The following is a 17520-nucleotide window of genomic DNA, read 5'->3' on the forward strand; positions in this document are numbered from 1 at the left end:
GAGTCTTTATCTGTGGGATACGTTCAGAGCGGGGATAATGCAAACACACATGCACCCGCACACCCTGCATCTCGTACAGTCCTATACGTCAGCACTGAAAGCCACGCCAGCTTTAGCGAGTACAGTCAGGGTAAAGTATCTAAAGGAGTAAATTTACAACAGAGGTAGGAGGCATTATAAAAGTCATAGTGATTTACAGAACCACAAAAATTATGTCAAAAGACATCAACATAATCTGTTAGTCATTCACAAGCTGTATCCCATCCAACAGTAAACTTCCAAAAGATTTTCTTAAAAAGTCTGGGACAGTTTGCAATCATCCTGAATTCATCAAAAGAAATAAACGCTCGCGTGCTGTTACCTGAAGCATAGAGGGGCATGCTTCAAGCAACATAAAAGGCATAAAACCTGACTCTAAAATTGTAAGAGGAGAAGCCCAACATAATACTTTGCAAAAAACTCTTTCTCCAGTTATCCTTCTGGACTCTAACTTCTTATAATTTGATTATTTGAAAAGGTGTTGGACTATAGACATCTATGTTGGCTCACCGTGCCCAGGTCAGACTCTGCAAGCACAAGCCTTCCCCCCTAAGGCCCCAGTAGGCGGCGATAAATTGAAAAGGGGCTGAGCGTGTTAAGAAGTGAGAGGTGGGTAGACACCATACTGCCCCACTACGAGCTGGGAAAACTCATTTCGCCTTCCTCCACCCACTGCACCAATTGATCGGCAATTGATTTGCGAGGGTCACCCACCCCTGTGCCCTGCTCGGTTCCCACGCCAGCTGCGTCCTTGAGCACAGCTGAGTATTCAGAGAAGAGACACGGCCCCTGAGTCAACACGACGAGGGTCTGGATTTTAAGTTAACCAGCCAAAACCTCATCCCTCACTCAACATGGACCCATGCGTCCAATCAGCCTTGCCCGCTTGCACACCCACTTCATCAATGAGCTGGGGAGTCAGTCATCTGCCGTAGAAACAATTATTTCTGCATATTAAACTCAAGAGCTGCGCGCTACATCATCTTGATCAGAAACTAATACTTTGGCAGGCTGGAATTTGAAAATCTGCCCCAGAAATGCAGGCCACCGCTGCTAGTGCCTAGTAATGTGCTACATGGTATTTCAGGATCTGTCTACGGTTCAAAGCTTCGTGCCCCATATTCTCCAGGCAGAGCACGATGTAGACCATGGCCAGCCTTCGCACACTCCGCCGTCAGCCTCTGCATACGGACTTTCATGTGCTGCCATTATGGAATCTGTCATTTCAACGTGGAGCTTATTTTTAAATTCTCCTTGTGGGAAATGAATAACACTATTTTATTTTATTTCATTAACAATGTTAGGAGATTAGGAGGTATTTTATGGCCTGTATTCCACTTGCTCTGGAAATAATTTTAACAAATACTACATAAGAGTAAGTGTGGTTCCTGCACAATAGATATCACCTACTTATGCTATCCTTCAAGATACAGGGGGATAAATATGAAACCCACATGTGGAAAATTGTTAATATTATAGCACACAAGAAAGATTAGTAAATAGTCTCATGATATATTATTCATTACACGTAGTGCTTGAAGACCAAGAGTTCCCACGACTACAGTATAAAACCAGTTTACTCATAGTATAAACCATGAGTTCAAAAGCCCATCCCAACCTAGCTAGCTACCCTTTAAGTCACCACAGAAAAGCGCAAGAACGCGGGTTATTGTTGGGTGCAGAATGACTAAACACGAGCAATACATATTGTAGATGCGATCATTTATAGCCATCACGCTTCACTTGTGTCTTTTGTCTCCTTGGGTCTTCCGTATCCCAGATTTCCAGACCTAACTCTTGCACCATGACACCACTACCTTATGAGACCCTTAGTTCATCCCATGCTTCCTTGGTCTGCAGGCACAGATCAGCTTTTGATACATCTTTATTTAGTAGCACTAGGAATTTTAACTAAGTTGAAATGCACATTGCATACGTTGCCGAATTGTACATGCTAACGCTAGTTCAATGCTGTACTATCCTGAAGACATTCATAATTTCATCCAGAGCTACAGTTTTCAAAAGTGCCTGCATGACTTCAAAGCCCAGGTGTTTGAATCAGTTTTGGTATTTTTCTCTGAGATTTTGAAAGCCTGACCAAATTTTGAACTTGCAATTTTATAGGCAAAAGTATTCCTGATTTAATTCTGCATCTGCAATTTAGCCCAGTTGGATGCCTTGAAACTTTTCTCCAGCATTAGTATGCACGTGCATGCGTTATCACTCCTGTTACAAAACTGCTTACATACCACCCTTTTCTGTGGCTCTAAAGATCTCAGCTGGATATTCATGTATAATTATTTTCACATAGTCATCCTCTGCCTGGGAGAATTTACATTGCCCTGTCACTGGAAATAGTTGCTATAAATTATTTTTGGCGGATGTTTTACACATACAACGAACAAATGCGCAAAGACCACATGATGGATAAATTCAATTAAAATCTTTTTAAAACCATTACTCTTATTTCTAGACTACACACGACTGATTTAACAATGTTTTGATGATGGAGTGGGGGAGTCCCTGCGCACCCTCCAATTGCAGGGCATGTTTCCATCCATGTATCTGAATTATTTAATGAGTTATCACTGTTCTATGGTAAATGTTCACGACTTCTCTTTCTACACTGTCTATCCTGGTTGTTGTATTTCCTCTCCTACCATCATGCTTTTCTCAGATATTGCTGGGGTCGTCCACTTCATTTCTACCTTTATAACTTGCCTGGTTCTTCTCATTAATACATTCATGTTTTCTTGATAGATTATTTTGGTGCATTTAGTTCAGATTTTCCTTTCTGGCTTTTTTTAGAGCATTTGGCTTTGGCTATTTACAGGTTTGGCCACACGGCATAATGTGAGAAAAGGAAAAACGAAGAAAAAAATCTCCACGTGGGAACACAGTAAAAATAGAACAGGTAATCATCGCTACATCGACTAAACCCTTTTCAACAAATTCCTTTGACAAAGACCTGAAAAATAAAACCATTATTATCCACTAAGTATGTAACTTCTGTGCATGGCTCACTCCAGCAGGAAAAGCCCCTGCCTGTGACCCAGGGAGTCTACACGCAAACATCACCTTCTGCTCCATGGAGACGGGAGAGCGCAGGACATTCCCAGCCCTGCCGACACGCAGGCGTTAGTGCAGGACTTCTCCCAGCGCTCGCTTGCCTGTCTTCCTTGCTGCCTCTGTAACGTCAGCTCAAACCACCCGGCTCTGTAAAGGCAGACCAGAACCAGAGCGCCGGTACCAAAGGCTGTGCCCCCACAGCCAGGAGGGCAGCATCCCCTGTGCCATGCTATTGATTGTCATGGAGAAAGTGTGGTTAAATACCTCTGAGCTGGGTGGCTGGTTCTCTCCCGCTTCCTTCCAACAGACCAATATTTTACTCTTCAAGCACCGACAATAAATAAGAGGTTATTTTCCTTAACACTGGGCAGCCTTCTGGATCTGCCGATTCACAGCGAAGCGACGGTCCCCCTGAAGTGCAGTCACCCCTGTGATTACAGAGCTCGTACACAGGACGCGCGTTACGCAAAGCCAGGCGCGATGAGGGTGCCTGACCAGACTTTCAAAGTCTACGGAAAAGCACCATGTTTCAAATGTAACTGCTGTGCTTCCTCCTTCCCCACAGTTGTCCAAGCCACCAAAGGCAAGCCGCTGGCTTGCTGACCATCTTCTCATTAAACTCAAAGAAAATTTGGTCTCTGACTTCATTAGGAGCTGCCTCAAGCCTTAGTGGCTTGAAAAAACAGGCTTTTAACTGCCTGCTTTTTCCTTAAATTAAAACTTAAAAAGTATCTTGAACATTCAAGGATTTTTATTTTGAACTACTTTTAAAAAATGAAAAGGAACTCCCAGGAATATTAATTAGCATTACAGCTGAGGACTTGCAAGGCAATTTCAGCTTGCTATGGCTTGAAACGGCTGCTTTATAAACCTACGAGAAACCGTGGACAGTTCAAACTTACCGCTCTGTTGAGGCAAACAAACAAGGAGGACACAAAGATGTATTCTGCTGGGTTAATTGACATTATTCTGATAACTGTTTCCATGACCACCAGCTGTACACTTCTCCCTGGCTTCTGCTAGCCTTTAAGGCACTAAAATCCTCTCACTTCGGAGCAGGTAGAGCCCACCCAAAATTCTCTTTAGAAATTATTATCCCTTTAAAAAGAAAAAAACCAAACCTATGCAGTTTTGTCATACCAATCATGCCTTTGGATCATCTCAATGACTAATAGCACCTATTATGACTTTTAAACTTGACAGATGTCAGCTTAGCATCGTATTGAGAAGATAATCATGCGTAACTTATGCTGTAACTAAGTAAATTGCAGTAAACAAGCAGCAAAAGTCACTGTCAGTAAACAGAGCAGATGACAATTCTAAAACAAGGTCTGTGGTTTCCAAACTGTCTGCATTTCATTTTAATCTTTCAGAAGAAGTAACACAGAATAGACCTTTGTTAGCGTGCCTCACACTTACTCTTATGGATCATTAATTATAGTTCTAAAAAAGAAAAAATATAATTCTGAATAGAATTGGCTGAATAATTCATAACAGTTACACTCATCTGCAAGTGTTGTCTGCAAGTAGATCATGATCATCTTAGCTGTATTCGTTATTTAAAATTATTTGCCAAATACCTCCTACAGATAGCTCTTGATCTGTAGTTATTTGGGAGCTGCTAGTTGCAAATATTTAAAATTTATACGCCGGGCATCTGCAGCTTGAGAACTGGTTAAAAACGTACATCTAGTCATTTGCTTGTATACGCAATTACCATGCTTACAAAGTCACGCTGGCATTCCCACGTAAACATAGACCCGAATCAGTAAGAGTTAGTGCCACGAACCTTCAGCCCTGACCAGTAAGTGTGTCCATCAGGCACAAGCCAAGTGTCTCCTCCTTGAGTCAAGACCCTTCTGCTCCGCAGAAACGCAAAACAAACAAAGGTCTTCTTGCCCGGAGAAGTGTCACACAGCAGAGACAGATGGCAGGGACAATATGGAAACAGCATCGCGATCCTCTGCCTGCAGGGACAATTGGTTTGGGGGCTAATTTTCAGAGCTGAGAAAAGGAGGTGAAGTGAAATGACTGAATCCCATCTTCTCATGCACGAGGCAGAAAACTAAGTGACTGAAATAGAGACAAACCGTCAGCTGAAATGCCAGTATGAAATCCCTCGGAAAGGGATTTAGCCAACTTGGCAAAAGCAGGTGCGTTCCACATGTGGATCTTTCAAAGACTCTTTGTTTATGCAGACAACGTCCAAATATTGCAGGAGTTTTAAGTATTTGATGAGCCAGAATCCGGTAACAGATGCTCCGTTATAAACCCATCTTCCACCACTGAAACCACTGGAATTACTCTGGATTTACTACAGCACAAGGGAGATGAGGATGTTTCTGAGTGAGAACTTCTGCTTCTTGATGATGTTTAAGAAACTAAAATTCCTTAGACAAATTTCTCCGAATTACTACAATTAAATTTATGGTCAATGTGTCACGTGTATTTGCCTGCTCTCGTTCAGCCTGAATCCTGTTCTCAGCGCAGCACCAGGAAGATAGGGTCTCGTGACTCGAACTCCCTGAAGCCAAGGTCTCAGAAGCCATAGGTAAGGGCGGGACTGAAACATCAGATATAAGCAATTTGCTAATGTCCTCTATTTCTCCTGTACAGAAAGAAGATGGAGGGGAAGGTGGTAACAGGACCCTAAAAAGCAAAAGGATAGTGGAAAGGCAGCAGTGGAAGAAATAGATTCCCCAGGCAAAAAAGGAGGCCAAATTCTCTTGACACACTCTGAATATAGACCATTGTAGAATACATAGAGCAGTGATTTTGGGGGGGATCAACAGATCACCCAGATAACCACTGCAGCTGATGCATTTTACCAAACACAGCAGTAAGCCTCTTCAAATAAGCCACAATTCTTTCTAGTGTTATGGTTAAAAGAAACGTCCCCTGTCCATTGTCAGGAATTTACACCATTTGTAACAGAAGATCCAAACCACCATTTTACATATATTCATCAGACCTTAGATTAAACTTAGAATGAGTCCCACCAGGAAAAATATTGATCTGTACAGATATTTTCTCAATGGTTTATTAGGTAGAGAATACTAAATGGGCTGTCATCCATGTAACTGCTTGTGCACCATTTGCCAGATGTTGTTTGTGTGTCCACAGCAATGTAGTCATATTAAAATGTATGAAACTGTGATTTTTGCCGGCTGCTCAGCAATACCACAGCCTTCGCTGAGCATCCTGCCCTGGTGCAGGCTTTCAGCAAGATCCAGTTAAGCAGACATTAGCTGCAGATTTCACTTCTTCATTGACCTACAGTACAAGTCAATTAGTGGCTTAATATTGCTCAGACATTCATTAAAGCTTGAAGTGGGCAGAATTTCATCTGTTTGATTCTTGCTGTTTAAGAGTGTCCAGGGAGAATATTTACAATTGGTGGGTTGTGACCACCTACTTCTGGAGGAAAACCGCAGATTTTCTCGGCAGTAAGCAGTATGTTATCCTGCTAAGAATTTGTACTCAGTCAAAACAGAGAGATATTCTCCATTATTAGAATTATTCAGTGGCCAAGTTTTGCTGTGGTCTTAGCGAGGTGCTGCTTCTGTTACCAGCCGCCTCCTTTAACGTATTACATTTTGACAACTCCTGGCTCTGCAGCATCCCTTTCTGTTGTCTGCCTCATTACCTGATGGTCTACTAACACCACTTAGGTAAGGAAACTGGGTTTAGTGGAAAGATAATACCAGTCAATAACTATGTTTCCTTTTAATAATTAAAATAGGAAACATTTCATTCTTTGATACTATTAAAATATTAGAAGTCTACATTGATTCAGTTGTGGCCATCCACAGTCACTAACATTTGTATTTCTGTAGCGTGTTAGAAGGATGCCTCCACACAACTCTCCTGATGTGATACGTGTCTGCAGATTCAAATTTGTCAGGAGCTTAAGAGAGTTCTCATCGGGGATTAGCCTAGGCGCCATCTGCAACAATTACAAATCATCCTGATAGGAAAAGCCTGGGAAGTGCACTTAGGAGCATGCAAAGTAAATCAGACTGGACCAAACGCATCCCGTCTGCTCCTAAGCACCAACTCTCATCTCCACATCCACCACGGCTGCTCAGCCCCTTCGGCCCTGCCAACCCGGGCCCTGCTGCTTCTCTCTCCTTGCCGGGGAGGCGATAAGTATTGGGTTTTGGATACCTCTTAAGAAATGTGTGTGCTTTTATCTGCCCAGTCGCTGTGAATGCACACAGCTAATTAACTGCATAACAGATCTCATCTCTAGCTACCGCAGTTTGTATGTACAAATGGCATAACCCAAGGTTTCCGCATGCTGACCTCGCTCCAGCTCACAGCCCCGGCACAGAAGGCACCTCACTCCTTTGGTCTCTTGCAGAGAAAATACAGTAACAGACGGAAAAGCGTGCAAACTCTCCTACAAACACATGGGGAAGAAAGAGAAAGATCCTCTACTGAAGTCAATAAAGCTATGATGATTTATACCCCCTACAAATCAGGTCCTTAATCTACAAAAGCAGGCTGTCAGAGGGAGGCCTGGGCAGCTGGAGCGAATGCAGCTGTGTAACAGCCACTCTGCTCCGCTCTCGCCTCAAGCATCGCTCGCAAAAGCAGCCGGCAACAACTCCGGTCCTCACCCCACTATTGATTGTGGTGGCCGCTGATGTATGAAGCGGAACACAAGTTAATTATCAGATTCCAGGTTAAGTTTGCCTGACTGGCAGTTAGAGGAAACCTTATCTTGATGTGTAAACTCAAAGAATATGATAAGGAAGAGAGCTGAAGGAAAGTAAACATGGAGCGCAAAGACCGCAGCCAGTGGGTTTGCCTTCTTCCACAAGCAGCCCACAGTCTGCAACCTGTTCCCCGCAGACAGCTTTAACTCCACGGTTAAAACTAGCATATGGAAAAGATACTATAAAAAGCAACTGTATCGATGATTTATAGGTCTCTGGCTAACTGTTATCAAGCACGGAGGGTCTTATCTTCAGGTGATTTGTTCATGGCACTATCTTTACAGAACAGTAAAAAGTATGAAATATCTGTCATGATAGCACGCAAACGTCCCAGACTGTCCCCTCTTTATAATGGATGACTGCAGGCAAGTAGCAGTGGGTAAGGAAAATTAATGTCTCAAGAAGAAATTAAAAAGGCACTTTCATGAGCTGAGGAAACGACCAAGGATCCTCTCAGTTACACACACCCCAGCTAAAGGCCTGTATCTCCCACATCTTTAGCTACAGATTGAGGTTATTGCCCCACGGGCGCTAATGCCCTCGCCTACGAGAATACAAAGGCTCCCTCATGCCAGGGGAAAGGCCAGCACAGCCCAGCGGGGCAATAATAATCTCTAACCCTTCCGATGCCTTTCCTTCATAAGGCTATTGGCCCCTAAAATTTAGCCTAGCACTTCCTTTCTCAGTTAAATTCCAACACTGTCCCCTCCAACACGGTCTATTTTAATAACTATACTAAGGTAAAGTGAGATGCAATTCCAAACTTCCACAGGCAAAGGAGGTACCCAAATACAAGGGCCGACAGCCCAACTATGGCTCAGTCACCGGGCTCCTGTAAGAAAAGGGGCTATCCCTGCAATGCCTGTTCCCCCTCCCCAAGCTTTAAAGAAAGCAACATTTACCAGAGTGTTTTGGGATGAAACTGATCGAATCAGGGCGATAAACGTCCCCAGAGAAAGTCACGGAGGTCAGACCTCTAGGTGATGTGGATGGAGAGGCACCTCATTGCAGATCAAGACCAGGTGCTTGGTCTTATCAACGCGTTGTGATGTCTTGGATTATCAAAGATTTTGGGTGGCATGCAAGAAGCATTTGTGTGTCTTGTACAGAACTTTACACAGAAAAAGGAGTTAATTTGAGAGGTAAGAGAACTAATTCCAGAGTTACAGAGTTCATTCCAGCTGAGCAGGTGCTGGATGGTGCTGCTACCCAGGATGACAATTCTGGCCTGAGCCATTCCTGACTGTCGGAGCTGACAATGGGACCAGCTCCATTAATTCATCCTTTTCTTCAGCGTTTTAAAGGAGGGTGTATTTGCATACATTTGCCATCCCACAGCCAAACTCTGCACCTTCTTCTGTTACTCCCACCACAGTGAAACCCTCCTGGGCCATACGGCGCACGCCACAGAGCAATCCTATCCGAGCTACGTAGAAGGGGACTGTAACAAAAACCTGTCCTCTGCCAGGCTGCAACACAAAAGGTTCCTCCGACGGCTGCCTGAGCCCACAGCCCTGCTCCCACCAATAATCCCCTCCTCCATAATTTAATAAGCTCCACCGTAGCGAGCTTCACCCTCCCCCACCAGGCGATTCCCTTTCCCATTCCCCAGACAAGCTATGACAGCCGCAAAGAAGGAATATTCCCCGGTGCATTGTTAAAGGCCTACCTCCCCAAGCCAAAGACAGGCTCAGTTAACATTAAAGCCTTTTCCCTTGTGAGCAACCTGAGCTGAGATTAAGGAATGAGCCCACACTGTCAACCTTAACCCTGATATGAGGCTGGTAACTAGGGCAACAGCATCTCACAAATAAACCCTGCCATGCGATTTTGTCTTCTTACACTGCAACACAGAGTATGATAGGTAAGGGGATGGGTAAATAAAAACCGAACATCACCCACTCCTCCGGCTCGTATTTGAGTCCTGGAGCTTACTAAGAGCTATGAATGGTTATTTATTAATGCTGACATTAATGCAAAAAGATAATCTTTTTCACTCTGTATGCGTGGCGTACACCAGATGATAGCGCGCTCCTTTCTCACTTGGACTCCAGTGTAATTATTTGCAGAAGGTAGCACGAAATGATCTTCCCAATATTAGACTCAAGCTGTTTGTCTGGTTTAGCTTGGTCTTTATTTATAGGCACTGAGTCCGGGCGGTTTGTGCGTGCGGAGCAGGACACAGTGACCTACTCGGGCTCCCTTATGCAATAGTTTCAAAGCAGACTTAGTGTAAATTGACCCTAATCTGATCTTGAATTGTAACACATTATAATTCCAAAAATAAATCAGCATTTATCTCACTCTATGCAATTCATTTATTTTCACAATTGGAAATAACCAAAGACTGACAAGTCTAAGCATTATTTAATAATTCCTTAAACTTTTTTTTTTAAAAAATCCCTCATTAACTATGAACATTGCAATTGACTAATATGTCATTATACCATGCAGCTCGGGAAAGCTCTGTAACGTATTTAGCTCAGCTTTAGAGTCAAGTTTCCAAACGCAAATACTACATTCGCAGAAAGCAAATTTAAAGAAAAAATTTCCATGTGGTTTTTGAAAGCATACCCTTAAAATTCACCCAGCCAAATTTGCAAGGAGACAGAAACCTGTGCCCAGCTTTAAGCACACAAGTAGGACTCCTTCCCCATCAGTATTTGAGCACGCACATTTACAACTCCATCCCCACACGCACCTGAATGTGCAAGCTCTTTCCACGGGCATCCCGATGGTCCATTTCAATTGTAGTCACGGCAAGGGAATACAAGAGGTATAAACACGGCTCATAAAATTAATTTTCAAACCTGAATCAGTATTCACAGATATTTTTACAACATTTGCTTAACTTGCCGATGAAGAGTAGCAGTATGAAAACACAGAGACACATTTGGAGTGGTTTTTAACAACTTTGAACAATAACTCCCTGCCAAACAACTGATATAAAAGGGTCTTGGTATCAACGGAAAACAGGTCGATCACATTCTTCCTTTATATCTGTATTAACTAATTAATAGGACAAACTGATTACGCATGCTATTCAAATTTGGCCTTTATAAAATGCCATAGCTTGGGTTCAAAGTGATTTCTTATATGGTAATACTTATATTAATTTATAGTGATTGTTTGCATGGTACAAAAGGCTCCAGTCCCACAGACTGGCCCAGTACGAGCAGACCATTCTTTGCAGGCAGCTGCCGGCTGAAGTCCTCCTGCTCAGATCAGATTGTGCAGAGGGGAACTAACTGACATCCATCGTTACTATCAGTGAGTAACACACCGAGGGGTTTTGGCGTTGGGCAACGGCAGCAAGTGTGCACGCTTTCAAGTGCGGCTATTCAGGGCCATACTGATATTCCTTGCATTACGCAGGTTACAAAGCATGTACAGATGATTAGAAGCCACCTTCTGAGATACCTGTCCATTCCTCTAGATATCAAGCTATTCATTCTCTATTTGTTGAGTAGACTGGAGCCTCCCGCTTACTCACAGTGTGTAGAATACTGCACTTTGGGGGGGGGGGGGGGGGGGGGGAGGGGCAACAACTTTTCCTATTGCTGCTATCTCTTCCTGAAAACCTAATTGTTTATTTTAAACTATGTTTGTTCGACACCTTTTGCAAACGAGCATTTGTGTATTTTTTGTTTGTGCATCAGGTAGTTGATTATCGTGAAAAAACCCTCTGGATGCAAGGCCCTCAGAACAAGGACAGTGCTTATTTTCTGTGCAGATTTGTATGAATTAATGACGAAACGCTGCACCATTTGGAAGGGTATTCTCCTTCAGACTTCTTGGCAGCTTGGTTCTGGGCAAAAATACCTCTCTGGACACTGGCAGTATGTTATCACATGGAGACGCAGCATCTGATCCCACTGTGATACCCACAGAGAGCTCCAAAACAAAGTTCCTTACAGGCCTTCCAAAGCATTACCTAACTTGCATTTTTCAGGGTACAGTCAGGGTAGGGCTTGTTTGTTTAGACAAGGTTTCAAGGACAACATACAGGGAAGAAAAAGGTCTTATTTTTGCCATTCTGGTTTTCACCATTCCCTTTGAGTCCTCCGTAGATGTCTCTCCCTTTCCCAGAGGAGGCGGAGGAAGAGATCTCACCAAGGGAAGGCTGGAGGTAAGAGGGAGACAGTTTCTCCCAGGGGAGGCCTCAGCCATGCTGCAGGCACCAGCTTTGTCCCCGCAGCTGCTCCCCTCCCTCTATTACAGCCTTAAAGCCACGTCCCAAATCCCACTCGATGCTGCAGGCACCAGTTATGGGATATTCAAACACCCTCTACCTCCTACTCCGGCCTTCCCATGCCACACAAAGGCTCTGGCATCATGATGATGGTCTTACCTTCACTCCTGACTCGAAGGAAACTCGGGGCGGGGGTAAATCCTTGCTGCAGTCCTCTGTTCCTACGCGTACGATCTGGGAGCGGAATAGATAGAAGTGAGGCTCCAGGCCAAACCGTTAAAACAAAATTAAGTCTTACTGCATCAGTTGCATCCCCGTTAATGTGTTTTAATAGGCACCAGTATTTCATTTTTTTCTTCAAAAATAATCCTTCTAAAGACACTTGTGTTTGCAAGTAGACGTTATTGTTGGCACACTAAGTGTACCGTGGTGGAAAGACTCTATTGTATGCTGCTTTATCTGGGAGCGAGTGAAGGGCAGTAAGAATGAATTGCTCTAACTCCAGAGGAGATTGCATTACGTATGGTTGGCATGGAAGGAAATAAAAGTGAAAATGGTGCGTATTTCTTTTGTGATTTTAAAAAATAAAAATTAATGCTTCTTTTAATTGATGTACCTTTGCTTTGAATAAATATTTTCATTTTTTAGCCATAATTGAAAATATCTAATTGAACACGTACTAATGAGCTTAAAATAGTTCATCTTGATACCGATTCTCCTTTTTATTTACTATCACCATGTAGCATTTTTAATTAAGACTTGAAGAAATTGAAAGAAAAAAAAAATATACTCAATCACAAAATATACCTTCAAAGAGATTTTTCAAACTATACCAGAACGATACACAGATAAATCAAGTGCAGAGGGAAAATAATACATGTGTGTGAATCCTCAGTAATAATTCTGTCTTGATAGCATCTTTGTTTTCAGAATGGTTAAGGAGCAATTATTACTCAAAGGCAGGTAACCGGGCTGTGAGAATATGGCAAAACACTCTGAGGTAAGGAAGAACAGTTTACTATTGCAGGCATTTACCAAGAAAACACAGAAAACCGGACGAGCAAAAACCCACACAAACAAATGGCAATAAACTTCAAATCCTACCAAAATAAATTAGATCATCACAGACTGCAGGACTCTATAGGAGGAATGAAGATTTCTAGAGGCACAATTACTGAAGGTGTTTGAAACAGCACCTTTTAAAGGTCAGGTTTTAAGGCTGTCTAAAACTGGACCCCTACTGAGTACTTACAACTCTATCTGAAATAAATTTTCCAATACAGATGGTTGGGGAGTTTCTGCACTGACTCTCCGGCTCCATGATAAAATGAAGGCTCTGAGATGAGCAATATGCCAAGAACATCTGTACCCATTTGAAGTTGTCTGTGATATTACGACTCTCAGAGATTGTGATGTCCCGAAGAGGTATTCTTGACTTAAAATACACTTTTAGTTCAAAACCAAAACTCAGGAGGCAAAAGCTATCTCTCCCCTCTTTCCTGATTATAAGGTTGGAAGTCATGGCTTACGCACTACCCATCTGAAGTTGAGAAACCAGCACCTCTGAGGAAACCAGAAAAGCCTCAATACACCGGGCATTTCAAAACTTTCTTCTAATGACACCACCTGGGTGGCTTCTTTATAGAAACCCACATATAGTTGGCAATTCAGTTCCAAAAGCACATTGCGCAGAGCATTTTCTCTCGTCTTCCTAATGATGCCTGGATTATAAGCATCTCTGGGACAACGTTTACCTCCCACTTCATAGTTTTGCATGCCATTCAGGAAAAGCACACCAGGAGCTTCTGCTTGATTAGATCCCAGGGTACTGCTATAATTCAAACATTTATTAAAAAAAATATATCTGAAATCAGTAAGATTACATTGTATCTACCCCCCACAGTCTTGGAGTCTTCAGACAGCATACCTAGACCTACCTTCCCAAAGAGAGGAAGAGAACCCACAGAAGAACTCAACCAGATAGCAAAACAAACTCCGCTTCCAAGGGAAATCTCTTCATTTTAATTACCAACACGCTCCAAATCTCCAGTCTAAGTAAACTTTAGAATTCTTGAGAAGGTTCCCAGTCTGACCCTTCCAATCTGCAGAGCCTGCTCTGTGCACAGGTAGATTGGTTTACAGGCTGCAGGTGTCTCAAACGAGAAACAGCTGTGGCCCCCTCACTCACCACGTGCGGCAGGAGATCAGGGGCCAGCTACCGGAGCAACACAGGCAAACTGGGCAAACCTCTGCTTCCCACCGCTTCTTCGGTGACCTGCCTGCTCGCTCGGAGCAGCGAGGCCCCTCTCCACCTCATCACCACTGCGGTCTCACCGCCACTCCTCACAGGAGTAGGAGTTTTGACCTCGCCAGCCTCCCAACAAGTTCCTCTCGTTACCTTTAGGGGAACAAGATTAAATTAACTACACTTGAGCAGTCTTGTTCCACTCTGCCAGTGCAGCTTTGCAATTCCCTACTTTCTCCTTCCCAGCATATCAGCTTCATAAAGGACTCATCTTCCTCCATACCGACCCCACAACAGAAGTGTTATATTGCAGGTGCTCACTAACCGCCCCAATTACCTAAACAGCACTCGAAAATCAGGATAAGTGAAGAAATAAATGTAAACCAACAAACTACTTTTCTATAAAACTATATAGCAAATGAAAGGATGCCAAAATGTTGACTGACAATAGATGACCCTTTGTTTGTATTTTTAGTTACCTTTCACCTGGTGTTCTGAAATTTGTTTATCAAGAAAGTAATGCTAACATAATGCTTTTGAAGCATCATTATCATTTTTAGACTTACAGCTCTTCAAAAGAAATTTACTTTTCCATAATGGTAGCAATCACAACCCATAAATAGCACCGACTCAGGAAAAAATCCTTTCCTCAATAGAAGGCTCACTGTGAAGGCACCTTCAACTCATCATTTTCACATGAATATTACTACCTAATCTCTATCTAGATTAAAAACTACTCATATTTAAAAAAAAAAAATTCCCATTCCCTGGCCAGGCATCTGTGCCAAGACCATTCAGAAAGTCAGGAGTTCAGTGCCCGCTGCCCAGCCCCTGCCTCAGCGTGCAGGTAGCACAATAACGCACAGAGCCCATGAGCAAGATTCTTCCCACCTTCCCGAGAGAACAAGGACCCTCAGTTTGTCTCATCTTCATTAGGAGTTACTGTCTTAAATTATCCAGAATTTTTCAAACAAGGCACATTGACCGTGCAGCCAACAGCCACCACGTTCAAAGCACACCTGTGACAAGAAACCCCTCCGTGCAGCTCAGATGAGAAACGCCAAATGGATGTCTTAAAGACCCAAGAAGTGGGACCTTTGGCAGCTGCCTGTCCACACGACTTCAGCATGCTGAAAGCCAAGCTGAGTAGTAGTAACACGTTTGCGAACAACTCTACTTTCCTGCAGTCTGCCTTTGGCATGTATTTTTTCCCTGCAGGGCTTCATGTGGGAACCAATTCAGTTTTTCTGGGTAGATTTCAAATGTCATTTTCAGGAGAGAAAAATAATTTGTGTCGTGCATTTTTTCAAGCTTCATAAGCATTACTAGCTCAGTATAACATTAGTCATATCCTTAGAGTCCAGCAGCGCTATAATCACTGCTTTACTATGCAAACACTATCACTCATGCTTAGACTTTAACTAACTCTTTTCTCAATGCACTCAGCCTGTTAGAAATCTTGCTTGACAGCTCTTTGATATCTACACAGTATATTTTCAAGCCCTCAGCAACAAAACTGAAGCGTATACAATCTCTCATGATGCTGAACCTTCTCCAATTGAAGGGTTGAGTTTAGACTTCAATAATTTATGAACTATTAGTTTCCTGAGCTAATCAAATAATTTCACCTAAATAGTAGAATAGCTTTTACCATGGAAGGCAGTGCAATACTTTATGATCCTTCTTCGCAATCTGCTGCCATAAGCAGGGACAAATTGCTGTGCACGTGCCATTCAGATTTGAAACTGATAATGGACAATCAGAAGATAAACATCAATCTTCCAGACATGTTATACCACACAGAAAACAAGCAGTGACAAAAATGTTTAGGCACAAGAAACAACTGGCTGCTTCAAAAGCAGTCTAAGGCAAATACAAAAAAGGGACGCTATTCTAAGAGAATAGTTTCTGTACAGGGAGCTATTGTAGAAATAATCTATTGTGCAATGCTCAATGTCATCCCCTAAGAAAACATACACATATATTTACTTGGGAGGACAACGTAACCCAGCACGCAAGTACAGCATCGCCAAGTACTATAAAAATCACAAACCAAGCCCCTCAAAATCATGAGACGAATTTAGAAATTTCAGGGGCATCTCTCTTCAGCCTTGCCCCTCATTCTGCACCTGCCAGTCCCATCGGTTGGGTATTTCACAGGTATCTCCGTTTCCTCATCATCAGGTGGACTTTGCTCACCTGGGCTGGTTGCAGTGTACATTACCATCTCCACTTTCCTCTCCTTCACCTTGACTACAAATCACAGCCGACATTTAGATTCCCAACTCGCTACCACGCTCGGCTTCTCCACCTAGTAAAGATGGTTTGATCACAGCACCTGGACATAAGCATCGGGAATGAGTGACCGTATCCTGGTTTTGTTCACCTAACAATAAGATTCTGATACGAATTAGTGAATTACCAAAAAGATATCTGACTGGTCTAGTTTTGTTGTGTGGTTCTAGATTATTTTTATATAAACACTGGTCATATTTAAAGCTTTTTATATCCAGCCATAAACCTGTTTTCTGAAGTCAATGCTACAATTTTTATTTAAAGGATGAGCTTGTACAAACATCAGTATTTCATCATTCATGATAAAAGTGTGAAAGCTGGTAGTACTGTAAAGCCAAAGACAGAAGAATCTAGCCTGATTTTAACAACATGCAAAAATGGTTTTCACATTAAACCATTGATTTTTTTTTATTTATTCTTAACTTGGAGTTTTCCAAGTTTGCTTATCTGTTAGTTCACAGAAATGCTACCCTGAGCATGACAATTCACACTATCACCAACCCCTGGAAAGAATTTGTCTTTTTTCTTAGTAAGATATTTTTCCAGCCAGTTTATGCTGATAAAAGAAATATTTTCATAGACTGATAAGCTCAAATATTTGCCTTGATAAAGCATTAACTACCTTTTATGGTAGGAATAAGTATGGGTAATTATGGCCCCACTGTCAAATATATACAGCTGGCTTTGCACAAAACTCTCTACTTTCTTTCTGGAGCATTTAATAGTTAATAAAAATACATATTCACAATATTAGATTTAAAAACCACTGCAGTCAGTTGATAACAGTCCCTCAATATCATTGGATTCTGAAGTCTACTGCACGCTTCATCTGTAAAATTCTTGTCTCTTGACATACCTATCGTTACCTACCCATTCTGAGTCTGATGTGCAAAGGCCTAAGCATCCACCTGCTCGAGTCCTCATCCTACGTGAGCCCAGATGCATTCCTAAGGTCAGAA

At 42.5% G+C, this 17520-nt stretch overlaps 1 long non-coding RNA gene across 1 annotated transcript in view; it reads right to left on the bottom strand.

Annotated features, from left to right (window-relative positions):
* LOC134515407 (uncharacterized) overlaps positions 1-17520 on the bottom strand; it is a 169048-nt gene that overhangs the window by 18708 nt on the left and 132820 nt on the right. Inside the window, exon 3 of the long non-coding RNA XR_010070974.1 lies at positions 12181-12255. This is a non-coding gene — a long non-coding RNA (uncharacterized LOC134515407). The remainder of the gene's footprint in view (positions 1-12180; positions 12256-17520) is intronic.

Source organism: Chroicocephalus ridibundus, chromosome 4, assembly GCF_963924245.1.
Source record: "Chroicocephalus ridibundus chromosome 4, bChrRid1.1, whole genome shotgun sequence".
In the NCBI taxonomy this organism is placed as follows: Eukaryota; Metazoa; Chordata; class Aves; order Charadriiformes; family Laridae; genus Chroicocephalus; species Chroicocephalus ridibundus.